The following is a 17,330-nucleotide window of genomic DNA, read 5'->3' as shown; positions in this document are numbered from 1 at the left end:
TGACGCCAACCTTCTAAGGAAGTACAGTCGACTCTGTGCCTTCCTGCACAAGGCATCTGTGTTGGCAGTCCAGTCTAGCTTCTCGTCTAACTGTACTCCCAGATACTTGTAGGTCTTAACCAAAAAAGCAAATTCTGACTGCAAAGTATCAAAAAATAAGTTTAAGCAGCACACACACAAGGTTACAATGTTCTGAATAAATTTTCTCTAGACAGCTGTGGGACAGATTTGGATGACGATCTGAACATTATTTCAGAGTACATTAAAGTCATGTTGTACTTCATTCAATTTATTGGCATCATTTAGAAAAGGGAAATAAAATGTCCCTAGAATGCCAACCCTTGTTAAATTGATCTTTCTAATGTTCTATGACATCTGTGGTTAAATGATTGATGCTTGCTTCCCACATTGTTCTGGCATCACTTTGCTGATTTAAGGGATCGATCCAAAAGAACAGACCGTTAACCAGGTACCTGAAGTATCACTCTGCTTTACACCATACACTGCACATTCCCAATTCCCCCAAGCACCTGAGCACATAACTTTAGCCAACTGTGAGTCAAAGTCAAAGCGAATGCAAGCTAAAACGTGGCCACCCAATAGACCGCTGACACATTTACCACGTCATACATTATGTGCCACAAATGCTCATTTCAGGCAATTCCTGGACTCCGAGGGAAAGCCCCTTGACTTGCTCCCTCATGGGATCTCCAGACTGTGCTGTAGATGGGACATAGGGTGCTTGAGGGAATGAGCACGTGTGAGTACTTTGGAAAGTCTCTCTGTGCCTTTCTTCTACAACTTGAGAATAAAACTATTGAACGGACCTCTGGTTAAATAAGATGGTGCCTTGACATCACAAAATATTTCATTATGGCCCTTGTAATTCATTGTCTGTCTGCACTTCACTTTCTCTGCACATGTAACACCATAATCAGCATTCTATTAACGCTTATCCCTTGTGCTACATCGATGCACTGAAACAGTTTCCAATGCACCTGATCCCACAGTTTACCACTGCAGACATAAAATCAGTTTTCAGGACAGCAAACACACAAAGAGATGATGTCTCTTGCAGTGTCCTGTGATCCTTTGAAAAGCAGTTAGAGGAGGTAGATGGAGACATATTTAACCTCTCCCTGCTTCAATGTAAGGTTCAAACTAGCTTTAGGAAGACCACTAGTTCAAGTTTAGTTACCATTCAACCATACATGAATATTTGAAGAATATAGCTAAATAAAACAGCATTCCTCCATACCAGCAGTGATACAAAGCACATATAAGATAGAAGTAAACATACAGTTGCACAAAAATAATATATAGCACAAGTCCCTGTCCTGTAAATTGATGCTGCATGTTTGCTGTTGGCAAGAACAACGCCTCAGCAGTCTGCAGACGAACGCTTGCACTCAATCCAGCTCATTTTCCACTGAGCGAACACTGGAGAGCAGCACCAACAGAAGGGGCAGCCCCCAGTACAGCATCAACGCTGCGCCAGACCACCTCTGACGCCTTTCCTTCTTGATGGCTGCAGCAGGCAAGCCCGCGGCATGAGGCCTAGTCCTCGCTGCAACCAAGGCCGCGCAGCTCCCCCACCATCTGTTTCTCCAATAAAGTGTCTTGTGATCACAAGAAACAAGTTCAATACAATCACTCACTGTTAGACTACACACCACTTCATGAGTTGACTCTGATGCCTTTCTGTAGCAGGCAGCAAAACAGTCTGCACCAAGCCCAACTCCTCTGCTAACAAGGAACTCGCTGATGGGGTAAACCTGCAGAACTGAAGTTCTTAATGTCCAGCACTGCCTTGCGATTGAAAATAAAAGATGAAAACTTCTTTGGTTGGGCCTGGAGAGGCCAGTGCATCGGAGCACGCCACCATCTTAATGAAACTATCATCATAGTACCTCAGAAAAACAAGGTATCATGCCTTAATGAATACCCCCCCCCCCCCCCCCCCCCCCCGACTCCAATGTCCACCATCATGTAGAGCTCTGAGAATCTGGTTACGGCATACACTGACTTCAGCCTCCAGTGCAATTCACTTACCACCTGAACAGGTCTATGGTAGAAACCATTTCCCTGGTCCTATATTTATCTCTGCAGCATCAGACAATTGTTTATTGAGTATGGCTCTTTCCTTAACACTACTATTCCAAGTAAACTCATCTCCAAACTCCCAGACCTATGACTTCACTTTGCATCTGGATCCTTGACTCATGACCAACAAACTGCAATCAGTAAGGACAGGCAGCAACTCCTCTGCCATGATTATGTGTAACACTCTTGCCCCACAAGGCTGCATCCTCAGCCTCTACTCTACTCCCTGTACAATCATGACTGCAGGCCATAACCTGCTCCAACTCCATCTATTGGTTTGTAGATGATGGTACCATGGTGGGCTGTAACTCAGTAATGACGGCGAATCAGAACAATGACGGGGAAGGAGACAGAGAACCTCGTGTCATGGCAACAACTTTTCCATCAATGTCAGCAACACAAGAGTTTCTGCAGATGCTGAAAACTCAGAGCAACACACGCAAAATTCTGGAGGAACTCAGCTGGTCAGGCAGCATCTTATGGAAAAGAACAAACAGTAGATGCTTCAGACTGAAACCCTTAATCAGGACTGGAAGGGAAGGGAGAAGAGAACAGAATATAGTGGTGGGAGGAGGGGAAGGAGTACATGCTAGAAGCTGATAGGTGAAGCAAGGTGGGTGAGGGGTGGGGGGGTGAAGTAAGAAGCTGGGAGGTGATAGGCAGAAAAGGTGATGGGCTGGAAAAGAAGGAATCTGAGAGGAGAGTGGATCATGGGAAAAAAAGAGGTGATAGGCAGGTAAGAAGAGATGAGAGGGGAGCCAGACTGGGGATCTGAAGAGGGAAGGGGAAAAATTACTGAAAGTTAGAAAACTGATTTTCTTTGCATCAGGCTTCAGGCTACCCAGATGGAATATGCTCTTGTAACCTAAGAGTCTGTTCATCATGGCAACAGAGGAAGCCATGGACCGACAGGTCAAGATTCAAGATTGTTTAATGTAATTTCCAATACAAATTGTAAAGAAGAACAAAATAATTGTTACTCCAGATCTGATGCAACATTTAAAAACACAATAAGATAAAGAGTACAATTTAAAAGAAAAAAAATAAAAAAATATATATATATATAAATACATTACACACACAAAATGCTGGTGGAACACAGCAGGTCAGGCAGCATCTATAGGGAGAAGCGATGTTGACGTTTCGGGCTGAGACCCTTTGTCAGGATTTATGTATAAATACATAAAATAGCTTATACACACAGATCGATTGTATGTCCAGAAAGGCACAGGAGTGTCAGCACAGAAGGTGACCCTGACAGGAAATGATAAAATACTGGTGGTGGTGGGGGGTGGGGGGGATGTCGTCGGGTGGGGTCGTAAGTGGAGGTGTCAATCAGCCTTACTGCTTGGGGAAAGTAGCTGTTTTTGAGTCTGGTGGTCTAGTTTGTATGCTATGTAGCTTCCTCCCTGATGGGAATGGGACAAACAGTCCATGAACAGGGTGTATAGGATCCTTCATGGTGTTACTGGCCTTTTTCCCAGCACCTTTCTGTACATACCTTTCTGATGGTGAGTAGGCTGGTGCCCATGATGCACAGGGCAGTTTTGACTACCCATTTTAGAGCCGGCCTGCCGCAGTGCAGTTTCTGCACCACAAGATATTGAAATATGCCAGGATGCTCTCTACTGGCAATCTGTAGAAGGACATGAGTACAGACATGCATAGTCCAGCTCTCTTCAGCTTCCTCAGATGGTGGAGGTGTTCCTGATTGTGCAGAATGTGTTTTGGGATCATGAGAGGTCGTGCGAGATGTGCTCTCCCAGGATTTCAAAATTGCTCGCAGTCCATCAATGTAAAGGGGTTTGGGAGTGGTACAAGTATTCCTTAAATTGACAACCATCTCCTCTGTCTTGTTGACATTGAGGAAGAGGTTATTTGCCTGGCACCAGGCCTCGAGCTCTTCCATCTCCTCTCTGTTTGCCATCTCACTGCTGCTGGCGATGAACCCTACTAATGTCATCACTGAATTTGACAATGTGATTACTCAGGTGTGTGGTCATGTGTGAGCAGAGTGTACAGCAATGGGCTCAGCACACAACCCTGGGGGGGGGGGGGGGGGGCAGCCATGTTGAGAATGATGGGGAAGGAGGTCTGTTGGTTAGGAAGTCCAACACCCAGATGCACAGTTCTGTATTTAGATGAGAAGTAAGCATTTAGTCAGCAAACTCTATGGGACAATAGTATTGAATGCTGAACTAAAATCCATGGACGGCATTCTGACACAAATGCCCTTGTTTTCTAGGTGTGCTAGGGCCAGGTGCATGACAGTTGCTACGGCTTCTGTGAATGGAACAAAGGTGCTCGGTAAAGTTGTCCTCCAATCCACACGGGTCTCACTAGTGTAGAGGAAGCCATATTGGGAGCACCTGATACAGTAGGCGGCCCCAACAGATTCATAGGTGGAAGTGTGCCTCAAATGGAAGGACTGTTTGGGGTATTAAATGGAGGCGAAGGAGGTGAACAGGCAGCTGTGGCACTTCTTCCACTTGTAGGGATAAGTGTCAGGAGGGAGTTTAGTGGGGAAAAATGAATGGACAGGTGAATCATGGAAAGAACGAATCCTGCAGAAAGCAAAGAGAAGAGGGGAAGGAGAGAGGCTTTTGGTGGTAGGATCCCAATGAAAATGGCAGAACTTGTGGAGAATGATGTGTTGGATCAGAGGCTCATGGGGCGGTAGGTGAGGACAAGAGGAACTCTATCCCTGTTAAGACAGCAGGAAAACGGGATGAGGGTGGATGTCTGGGAATTGGAGATGTGGGCGAGGGCAGCATCAATGGTGGAGGAAGGGAAACCGCTTTCTCTGAAAGAGGAGGACATCTCTGATGTCCTGAAAAGGAAAGCCTCTTCCTGGGAACAGTTGTGGTGGAGACAAAGGATACGAGAGGCTAGTGCCCACGATGGACCTGACTAAGTTTACAACTGTCTGAAGTTTATTTCGATCTTGTGCAGTAGCCCCACCCACCATACCAGACAATGACGTAGCCAATAAGAATACGCTCCACACTACATCTGTATAAATTTGCAAGTGCCTTTGTTGACATCCCAAGTCTCCTTAAACCACTAGAGAAATATAGCCACTGTCATGCCTTCTTAATAGCTGCATCAATGTTAGGTCCAGGATAGATCCTCAGAAATACTGATACCCACGAACTTGAAGATGCTCAACTCTTTCCACTTTTGATCCTTTATGAGGACTGGTGTGCGTTCCCTCATCTTACCCTTTCTGAAGTCCACAATCATTTTGGCCTTACTGACATTGAATGTAAGGTTGTTATAGAACCTCTGAACCAGCTGACATATATGCTCCTATGCGCCTTCTTGTCACCATCTGAAATTCTGCCAACAATAGTTGTATCAACAGCAAATTTGTAGATGGCATTTGAGCTGTGCCTAGCCGTACAGTCATGGGTGTAAAGAGGTAGAGCAGTGGGCCAAGCACACATCCATGAGGTGTGCCAGTGTTGATTGTTAGTGAGGTAGGTGGAGATGTTATTTCCAATCCAAGCAGACTATGGCCTTCCAGTTAGGTAGTTGAGGATCCAATTGCAGAGGGAGGTACAGAGACCCAGGTTCTGGAGCTTTTCATTCAGGACTATAGGAATGATGGTGTTAAAACACTGAGCTATAGTCAATAAATGCCATCCTAGCATTGGTATTTCCATTGATCGGGAAGATTAGAGCCATCAGGACAACTCCAACAACAACAGAGCCAAATGCCACCCAATCATAAACTAGCAACCCAGTCTCTACAACCGTCACACAAGAACATGATTCAGACTAACTTGCAAAACTGTAATCATTTATTATACACACACACAAGTCTTCTCTGATGTAAACCCTCTGCCTGTGGTTTCATGGTTACCTGCTATGTTATTCCGACATCTCAAAGAAAGAGCAGCCATTTACTGAGAACTTGCAAAATATGATGATTGCTCATGAGCAAAACACAGCATTATTACATTACCCATAATTTTAATCTGGGCCACAATAAGTGAAGATGGCCTATCACAGACTCAATCGTTTGGGGATTTAACAAATATTTGCAACCGTAATGACATTGATAAATGAGAGAGAAATCAAAGCTTTCTTCAGCACACTTTAGAAAAATCAACTTAGCAACTCTCGGATAATGATTAATCATTCTTCCTCTTCCCTGCAATGATCCCTTACCACAATGGTGGTATTACAATTTTAAAAAAGCCTAAATGTAAAAGTAAAGAGCAATTCCCTGTGCAACTATCATCCTCGAATGTCCCACACAGCCCAGTCAGGTTCATTAACTTCCTTTGCCTACTGGAGTTAATGAGCTTATTTCAAATGTCTTTTGCATTAACCATTCATTGCTGCCTGCCGAGGTCATTTTATCACTGCATGTATTTTCAATAAGTGCTTCTAATGCACAAGGCAGCTTCCTAACTGCGCTATTGATTCACTCTGCTATGTCCCTCTTTCAAGTTAGTTCCAGGAAAATGTGTCTCAGAACAATGTGTATGACTTCAGACAGGAAGGGAGTGTTAATGGCTCCACAGGTAATTTAACACACAAGAAATTGTCAAATAGACTCCAAATCTTAGTCCTTCTTCTACTCAAGGCTTCCCTACCTGGGGTCCATGGACCCCTTACTTAATGGTCCATGGACATAAAAGGTTGCAAACTCCTGTTCTAACTGAAAAAGTAAGTTTACCATCTCACTGGGATGGTCAGGAAATCTCCTTAAACACAGCTGAGGAACCCAGAGGAAAGAGATACAAGAGACTGCAGATGCCGGAATCTGCAGCAAAACAAACTGCTGGAGGAATTCAAGCAAAAGGCAGCATTTACAAAGGGAAACGGACAGTGAACATTTCAGGTCAACACTATTAATTTGGAATCAAACAGTACTTCTTTGCATCCTAATCTTAATACCACATGAGTTCCTCACTTAGTGACTGGTGTAATGTTCCCATCACGTTAACTCCCAGAGCCCTGTGAAATTTGGAATGTCCTCCTGGGCCAGCTTTAGGATCTGTGATTACTTCCTAATGTAAATAGGCTGGACTTGCTAACGAGGAGTTTAGCAATGCTACAACTTAGGCAAGTAAAAAGTTGAGCAGTGCTAGGGAGATACAGAAAGATGGGTAAAATGGCCAAATCTGAAGTGATGCCATTTGATTTGGGATCTACAAAGTGAGCCATTGTGGGACAATCAGCACAGAGCTAGCATGAACTTGGCCTGGTGTGCACATCCTATGCCTCAAAGGCAGCAGGGCAAATTGGTCCTGATGAAGGGTCTCGGCCCGAAACGTCGACAGTGCTTCTCCTTATAGATGCTGCCTGGCCTGCTGTGTTCCACCAGCATTTTGTGAGTGTTGTTTGAATTTCCAGCATCTGCAGATTTCCTCGTGAGGGCATATTGGAAATGGATCTGTGAAAATTTAAAAAAGAATGCAACTCAAAAGGCACAGAAATCATGCCAGTTTTTATTCTGACAAAACTCTGACTGGGACCTTGCCTGGAATTGCATAAAATGGTAATGAGACTACAAGACAAAGTGGACATTTGCAAATTCCATCAGTACTACAACACCAACTTGAAGCATATAATTGGTGAGTCAGAGTATGATGAACAGATATGGTCAGCCTGTTAGGGAAGACGTCATTAAACTAGAGAAAAAACTGCAGTGAAGATTTAAAAAGATGCTGCCAGGGCTTGAAGACTTGAGCTAGAGAGAGGTTGAACAGGCTAGGACTTTATTTCTTGGAATGTAGGAAGCTAGCTAGTAAGCACTACAGTTGTCATGGATGAGCTGGGTCAAAAGGCCTGTTTCCATGCTGTATTACTCTATGGCTTTTTTTCTAAGTTCTTGATGCAAATAAACTGCAAAAAGGTTGCTATTCCTTTCTTTCCCCTGCTTGTTAAGCTGACTATCTGTGAGTAAATTGATGTTGGGCAACACAATGATGCCTTGAGAAGAACTGCTGCCTTGTACCTCCAGCTACCCAGATTCCACCCTGGCTGCTGGTGCTGTCTATGTGACATTTACGTATTTTCCCTTGTGTGATTTCTCCAGGTGCTCAGGTTTCCTCCCATATCTATGTGAATTGGCTGGTTAATTGGCCACTATAAATTGTCCCCTGTGTGTAGTGAGAGGATAGTTACAGGGAACGTGAAGAGATGGATTACAGGGTAAATTGCTGGGGCAGGGATTGCTCATGTGAAACCACATAGACTCTGATGGGCTGTTGCCCAATTCTATGTTGTGTGTGGATACACAATCGGCTGTATGGTTGTGTGCTTGCTTTAAGCCTGGATGTACTGTATATCTCAGCCTACATGCAGCTCACTGGCTCACAAAGAACTGCCAACACAGGGTTGAAACTCTCATGTGTCACCCTTGGGATCAGTGTCAGATCACAAAAATTTGCCCAATCATCTTCTTCTGAGTGAGAGAACTATTCTTTTTTAAGCAGTAGGGGGATTGTGAGCAATAGAAACTGGAGTGCTTTGAGAACTGCCCAAAACCCAAAGGTTCCCGGAGTTAGAATTGCAGCTGAGATGGCAAAAGATGCACTGATGAGTTAATTAGCTACAGATTAGTAATTAGTTAATTAGTTTAGATCTTAATTAGTAGTTAATTAGTGCAGATATAAAACATACTGGACTACAATTTCGAACCAGTGCCCAATCCTATACTAATCCTCTATATGTAATTTTGAGCACAACATTTCAGAGAGGACGACAAGATTCATATAGGATTTGTTGGAGTCATAAAGGGAAGGAATCTTCAATTGTGTTGGATACTGAAGAAGCAAGATTATTCTCCTTAGAACAGGGGAAGCCGAGGCAACGTCTGATAGAGGAATTCACAATGTAAAGGCTTTGGTGGAGCAAGCAGAGAGTGTCTCGGTGCTCAGGCAGGGAGGCGGCAAACAATGTTTAGAGATAAAGTAAATTGACTAAATAAATTATGAGAGAGTCAGATATATTCATAAGACTTGTTTGTTAAGTTTATTCAAATTTGAAACATATAAGCTGAAAGAGTTATAGAGCATGGAAATCGGCCATTTGGCCCAACTCATCCATGCTGTTCACACTGCCTTCCTGAACTACTCCTATTTGCCTGTATTTGGCCCTTATGCCTATGAACCTATCTTATCCCTAAACCTGTCCAAGGGTGTTTTACATGTTGTAACTTTATCCACCTCTACCCCTTTTTCTGGCAACTATTTCCATACGACCACCAAACTTTATACAAAACTAGCCCCTCGGGTCCCCTTTAAGTCTTTCTTGTCGTACCTTAAACCTACGCCCTCTGACTTTTACAGTCCCCTACCCCTGGAAAAAGACCACCCACCTTATCCATGTCCCTCATGATTTTGCAAACTTCTCAAAGTCACCCCTCAGCCCCCTTCCACCTAAGAAAACTGTTCCAGCCCAGACAGTTTCTCCTCATAACTCAAGCTGTCTGGTCCCTCAACACCCTTGTGAATACTTTTCTGCACCCCCTCTGGCTGAATCACATCCTTCTGAAGGTATGGTGATCAGAATGGCACACAAATTCCTGGTGCAATCTTACCAATTTATTGTACGACTGTAACATAGCATCCCAGCTCTTTTTCTCTACCCCTCTTCTAAAGAAAGCAAGCATGCCATACATCCAACTCGCCACTTTGTCTCCCCGTGTTGCCACTCTCAGGGAAATGCATACTTGTACCCCTAAGGTCTCTCTATTCTACAACTCTCAAGGGCCCCATGTACATAATTTCACACTTGTTGGATTTCCATCTGCTAATCCCTTCCCCATTGAATAAAATCCTGTGGTCACTTTAGACCATAAGATCATAAGACAGAGCAAAATTAGGCCATCTGGCCCATCGAGTCTGCTCCGCCATTCAATCATGGCTGATCTTTTTTTCTCCTCCACAACTCCAGTTCCTGGCCTTCTCCCCGTAACCTTTGATGCTACCTGCCCCTCCGTCAATCTTTGTGTCATCTTCAGACAACCTTCTTCACTGCCCAACACAAGAGTAAAGTTGATGTCATCCACAAACTTAATAATTAATTATACCAATGCCCAAGAAGAGCAGGGTGAGCAGCCTGAACAACTTACACCCAGTGGCACTGACATCTACTGTGATAAAGTTCTTTGAGAGGTTAATCATGACTAGAACCAATTCCCACCCAAGGACTGCAATTTGCTTATTGCCACAGTAGGTATACAGTGGATGAAATCTCATTGGACTTCTACTTGGGCTTGGATCACCTGGATAGAAATAACATTTATGTTCGGCTGCTGTTTATTGATTTCAGCTCAGTGTTCAACACAATCATACTCTCAGTTCGAACCAAAAAGCTCCAAACCCTGGGACTCTGGACCTCACTCTGCAACTAGATCCTTGACTTCCTCAGTGGAAAACCACAATCTGTGTGGATCGGAAATAACATCTCCTCCTTGCTGATAATCAACACTGCGCAGCGCAAGGATGTGTGCTTAGGCTACTGCTCCACTCTCTCCACACCCACAACTGTGTAGCTAGGCACAGCTTAAGTAGCTCTATTGATTTGCCGATGTCACAACTATTGGCAGAATTTCAGATGGTGACGAGGCGGCATACAGGAGCAAGATAAATCAGCTGGTTGAGTGGTGTCACAGCAACAATCTTGCACTCAATGTCAGTAAGACCAAGGACTGTGGGCTTCAGGAAAGGTAGAAAGTAGAGTCTTCATCAAAGGATCAGCAGTGGTAAGGGTGATCAGTTTCAAGTTCCTGAGAGTCAACATCTCTGAAGATCTATCCTGGGCCCAACATATTAATGCAATTTCAAAGAAGGCATGACCATAGCTATATTTGATTAGGAATTTCAGGAGAATATTGTATGTCATCAAAGACACTACTAACTTTCTACAGATGTACCATGAAAAGCTAACTGATTGCAATGCCATTTGATATGGAGGGGCCGCAGCAGAGGATTATTAAAAGCTGCCGAAGGTTGTAAACTCAGCCAGCTCCATCAAGGGCACTAGCCTTCCTCAGCATCCTGGACATCTTCAAAAGGGAATGCCTCAAAAAAAAAAAAGGTGGTATCATTCGTTAAGAATTCCTATCACCCGGGACATAACCTCTTCTCGTTGCTATCATCAAAGAGGAGGTTCAGAAGCCTTAAGACGCACAATTAACATTTCAGGAGCAGCTTTTTCCCCTCTGCCATCAGATATCTTAAAGGACAATGAACCTATGAACAGTATCTTTTCCCTCTCTTTTGCACTACTAATTTATTTTTAAATATACTTATTATAATTCATAGCTCTTATTACTATGTACTGCAATATACAGCTGCAGCAAAGCAACAAATTTTATGATATGTGCCGGTGATAATTAAATCTAATTCTGATAAGCCACCTACATTCTCATCTACAGTTAATATATGTGACAAACAACAGCATCCCGAGCATCAGTCCCTTCTGTACACCACTGGCCACAGCTCCAATCTGACAAACAACCCTCCACTACTACACTCCAACATCTTCCACCAGACCAATTTTGTATTCAGCTGGCTAGCTCACCTGGATCCCATATGATCTGGGCCAGGCCATCATGTGGGACCTTGACAAAAGCCTCTATGAAGTCCATGCAGACAATGCCTGCAGTAGTGAGTAATCAGATTCAAGAGGATCTTTAAGAATGCAAGCCGACAAGTATTTGAAGATTGATGTTATGAGCTTGTGCGAAGATTTGCTGCAATGTAGGACAAATTAGGTACTTTTTCCAAAGACCTGATGTGGATGGACCGTCCCAAAAGGCCACTTTCTGCGTTGTAAGATTGCTTGATTCCACACCTTTGCCTAAACACCAGCTACTCTGAATGGGGGAAAGGGAGGTGGGTGTCCTAGCTTAAAAAGGCAGTAAGAAGCAGATCCAAAATCTGCAATCGTTGCAGATTACAGCAGATTTAGATGTTCATAATATGAAGATCCTGCATATTGATCCGCAATCAAGAGAGTTAAGATTTTTACATGAAGTGATTACTTAATCCAAGCTCATGTGTGTATTACCTCAGGTATCACAAAATGTCTAATACTGGCAATATTGGATGGAATTGTTTTCTATGCACCGATTCACTCCTAAAATATGAAACAAAGCACTGTTGGAAAGACCTAGTCTGATCTATTGCACGTACAATGTACAACAAAAACTGCTCAAGGACACAGTAAACAAATGCCAGTGGAAGGAAAATTTCCATAGCACCTTTCATAATCTCAGAGTGCCACTGCCAAAGGAAGCACTTACTAAGCAAAAGCCATTGTGATTAAAGTTGGAAATATGATCACAACAATGAACAATATAAATGTCATACAACATTATGGAGATGCAATATGCTTTACAAAACCAAAAGCCTCCACATTCACAGTGCTTTTGTATAATATGCAAACTGCCAAATTGATCTTCTACACAGAACAAACAGACATCTATTTCAATTGGATTTGTATTTTGTTTTAAACTGAGAGCTAAAAGTTCCAAGTAAATAGGATTCTGATTTAGTAAAATGTTGCAATAAATCATTTGCATAAACCGTTTACAGAACTGAAGATACCGGTACTGTACCAGGCAGGACTATTGAAATGGTAACCCTATAGGACACCTGAACAGAGCTCCCAACTCACAAATTCATGATAAAATGAAGAGCTCTCAATACAGAAGCAAAACCCTGATAGGGAATCCCAAACAATAACACACAACCATATTCCCAATGTAGAAATACATAATGAAGCCGAAGGCAGAATGCCAACCTACAATCACATACACCAACACAGAACGCCAATGTACAAATGAAATCTAATAAACAGCGCGCACATATCCCGAAGCAGGAACAAGTGAGGGATCCCAAATAATACGAAGTGCGATGTAGATACAATTGAATGTTGTTTGATATTACTAACCTTCGCTTGCTCTGATCGGCTGGGATAGATAGTCAAGGTACGAGCGCGCACTCAGAATACAATGCATTAAATGGTACAAACTGCAAGAACAATCTTTCACTTGAGACAAACCAGTTAGTTTGCCTGTTGACGAGGCGTTCAGTGCGCACAGATTGCCGAGTTCGAAGCCACTGCGTTGGAGAGGGCGTCTCATTCGGAGAAGTGTACGATTAGATCCCCGAGTTTTGATGGGAGAGGCGTGTCGTTCCCTTATATAGAAACAGGAGCGCACGAGGTTTCGGACAACTACTCCCTGTGTTAAGTAAGTTCTGTTAAACGTAAATCATATTTTAAAAGAAATCCCTGGCGATCCAAGCGGACAGAGTCCGGCGTCTACTGAAGCACTCGCCCTTCTTTCGCAGGCTGAGGGAGATATATTGAAGTTAATTTCAATCCCGATTTATTTTCTGTTCTTCACGCTCTAACCCAGTGGTTGGTTCATAAAGCGCTCCCTCGTTGCTGCGCTCGGAGTAAAGCTGAGCTCTACCCCCCCCCCCCACCCCCCGTACCAGCTCGTTCAACGCCCCCTGTGACCTGTTGCCCCGGATTCCCACAGTCTTACCTGTTGCTTCAGTCGAGCGTGCTTTCGTTGCGTACAGCGACCGTCCTTTGCCCCGTTCTAACCCCTTTCCACGAGCCAGCTGAACAAGAAATGGCAAGAAGACTATATTGTCCGCCATCTCCCCCCCCCCACCCCCACCAACCCAAACTGCGATCGCAATCGACCCGCGAAAATCCAGACATCACTTGATCTCACTGGTAGTTGAGCCCCCGATGTCAGGCTTCGTTTGTTTAGTGAATGGTGACACAATGTTTTACAGCAAGCACACCGGCCGTTCGGCCCAACTGCTCTATGCCTGCCTCAGCTCGCTCCCATTCCTCTCCAGGGCACCCTAGCAACCAACTCTTTCCTGTTCCTTTCACTCTCGCACTCCAACTTAAAAGCGCCCGTGCCACTGCAGCAGCCACTTCCACATCCAGTCTGTCATTTAGTCGGGGACCCTTCGTTACTCATTTACGGCAGTGAACCCCTCTTCGCAAGTACTTTCCCCGAATCAACCCCTACCGATCCCTTTTAAGCGTTTTCGAAAACATTTTAAAGAGCCCCGTCACTCTTTCCAGATAAGAGCACTCGCTACTGTGGGCGGACCTCGCGTTAAACCCTGGGCACTTACACACGTGTGTCCGCTCATCTGCCACTTTGCAATTACAGACAAAATCAAAGTTTTTGCAAATCGCACACACCCTCCCTCCTCCACAAAGATCAGAGTTCCCTTTGCCATCTCGCTTCATTGCAAGCCCGTTGATTTGCTCACAATTTCCAGTTGGAAAAAATACAGGTTAACCCGCCCCGGTTACGTGTATGAAGCACGGCTGCACCATTGCAGAGTACTAACTAAACTGAAAATCGCCAAAGATTTCTTCCAAAGACAGGTATCAAGAAATGAAGCGGGACAGACTCTCCCCGCACTTTCACCCACGATGACTCGACTGCCTACTCTCCCTCTTCGCACCATGCCACTGTAAGAGTTCCCTCACCACCGTGCTCACAATCAGCTTTGAACATGGGCTGGATGAGTCTGGAAAAGCGCTCCAGCGAGAACAGGACCCGTTAACCCAGTTCAAGGAGATTCGAGGCAACGTGCAGGCAAGAAGTATGTATTTCCCTCCATCTTCCAAACCAACATTCAAGCCTCTTGATCTTGATCTGGGGTTAGACTGGCTGCACTTCGTTACCCTCCCTTAAAGATTTTGATACCCCATAGAACGAACACGTCTGCTCTCTCCACCGCATCCGATACAACAATTTGAGAGGTTTTCAATCCAGTATTGCACAGCCAGTTCAGTGGGACGGCGAAGTTGCTCTGTGTGCTCGTAATTGGCGGCATTAGCGCCGCGCACGTCCTGCCCTGCCCTGCCCAACACACCGGACCATTCTCTGACTGTTATCCAGAAAGGATACTTGTGTGTTTGCAAGAGTTTCCTCCGGATTAAATACAGTTCCTTGGACATCACAAGGAAGCAGCACTTGTGTTGTCTAATGAAGCCCGACGTCCCGCGCAATTAGGTTCAGGAACAATTACGCTATTTTCCTACAGCCATCATTTTTCCCCCCAAACGATCTACACAGCGCTAGTCCTACGTCGGCACGGTACACAATCGAACATTTCTTGACTAACATCGATCTGTCACTGATAGTGTTTTTTTTTGCATCAATGTCTTGTTTTGCAGTCTTTTTCTTCGCTATCTTGGATAATGTGCGTTTCGTGGATCCACGTGCCCATGATGCTGCCGCAAATAACATTTTTCATTACACTTGTACCCCAGCATACTTTTGCATATGACAATTAACTCCACTTACAGAATCCTCCAGATGTCATTACTGGCCATTTTGTTAGACACCTTGGAACTAAGTTGTGTGTATTATCTGATCTCAACTGACCAGCTATCCCTTTGAGAGACACAAACGTGGCCCAGGTTTACTGTTGCCGATCACATTATATGTCCATGACCCTCCCATTCTCATCACCCCGTCTTGTACCTCATGTTCTGGCATTGCTCAAACAGCACTCAAACCAATTAGGTTTATTACAGCCTTCTGGGCAACACTGAGTTCAATGGTTTCATACAAGGATTCTGCCATTCTTCCCTATCTATTGGCCCACCTTTCACTCCTTTTCCCATCCTACTAGCAGCCCCCTTTCCATGTGATGACACCACCATTTTCCTTTAAATCTCCCATTCATTCCACTCCACAACAAAACCTTACCTGTTATTTCTGCTGGAGACCCAGAAGGACTGCAGATGCTGGAATCTGGAGCAACAGCCAGTCTAGAAGTGGGTTTGAGCACCATCCATAGGGTGAAAGAGAACTGTTGATATTTTGAGTCAAAACGCTGTAATCAGGAACTATCTTGGCGGTGTTCAATAAGGGGTAGTTATTATCTACCAGTAAGGATCTCTAATGGAAATGGTCATGCAAGTTGTTTAACATCCTCTTTAAAGGGCAGACCAGCCCTTGAATTAACGTCTTATCCACAAGATGGGACCCCTATCAACACCATTATCAAAATGAAGTTGGGCATTGGGACAAAGACAAGAAAAAGTATCTTCACTCAGAAGACAGTGAAAGACAATGAAATTCGGCTCAGCAGAGGATGTGCTTCTTGCATCAGTTGGTAAAATTCCATCTTCCCCACACACTGGTGGCAATTCTACTGTGCCATCATAAAGAACATACTCACATCACCAATTAAATGCCTGATTTGGTGCAGAATCCTCTCACAATATATACAAAAACTGCAGCAAACTGTCAGATCAGCAGAAAAGGTCATTGGCTACAGTCTACCATCGCTGCAGAATCTGTCCGGGACAAAGAAGCAGGCAGGAAAAGTCATTACAGACACTACCCACCCAGCAAGCTGATTTTTCCAAAAGCTCCCTTCTGGAAAGTGTTGTAAGGTTATTAAAACAAAACTTTGGTGCTATCTTAAAAGTTTCTTCCCCCAGTTAATCTGATCAACCATTCTAGTTATCCCTTCCGTTCCCCTCTATCTATTATTTTGATTACTGTAAACACTTTAAACCACTTTTTATAATGCTGATGACTTGTAAATCCATTTTGGTATTTATGTATTCCTACACATTCTATTCTATATCTGTACTTTAACCTCTAACTCTATTTTTATACAATTCTTTATTCTTTATAATTGTTGAATGTTAGAGCCTATAGTTGCATGTCGTACCAACACATCATGATAAATTTCTAATATAGTGAATACAGTTGATCCTTGATCCTTTGAAAGTTTTTTACTCAAGAGACCAGATGACCAGTGACTGAGCATATTCAAAGCAGGGATTCATTTAAAAGTCACTCAGGGACTGAAAAGTTATGGGGTTAGTGAAGGGAAGAGCTGATGAACTAAAACAATCCAAACTAAAGAGTGACCAAAATGTTTTACCATTTAAGTTAAATGACAGGCTAATAATACAACACACAGAACACTGGAGGAGCTCAGTGAGTCAGGTAACATCTTCGGAACGAAATGGACAGAGGGTGTTTTGGGTTAAGACCCTTCACCTGGTCTCAAACTAGATGCAAACTTGATGCCTCATGATATGTTGATTGAGATCTTCATTTGCCTCACAGCTCCTATGACCTGTGTTCAATCTTATCCTTGGGCGGTGTCTAGATGGATCAGATTCTCTGCATCAGATTACTATGAGTACTCTTGTTCTTTCCCCCTACTACAGACATACTGGTTGAT

General features: G+C 43.8%; 1 protein-coding gene across 1 annotated transcript in view; it reads right to left on the bottom strand.

The window, feature by feature from the left end:
* kcng2 (potassium voltage-gated channel, subfamily G, member 2) overlaps positions 1-13,216 on the bottom strand; it is a 52,593-nt gene extending 39,377 nt beyond the window's left edge. Inside the window, exon 1 of the mRNA XM_073050738.1 lies at positions 13,024-13,216. The gene's annotated coding sequence lies outside the window, so the exon portion shown is untranslated. The remainder of the gene's footprint in view (positions 1-13,023) is intronic.
* Positions 13,217-17,330: the final 4,114 nt, after the last annotated feature.

Source organism: Hemitrygon akajei, chromosome 1 (assembly GCF_048418815.1).
Source record: "Hemitrygon akajei chromosome 1, sHemAka1.3, whole genome shotgun sequence".
In the NCBI taxonomy this organism is placed as follows: domain Eukaryota; kingdom Metazoa; phylum Chordata; class Chondrichthyes; order Myliobatiformes; family Dasyatidae; genus Hemitrygon; species Hemitrygon akajei.
Note: the sequence above shows the minus strand (reverse complement) of the source record. Positions and strands in the feature narration are given on the sequence as shown.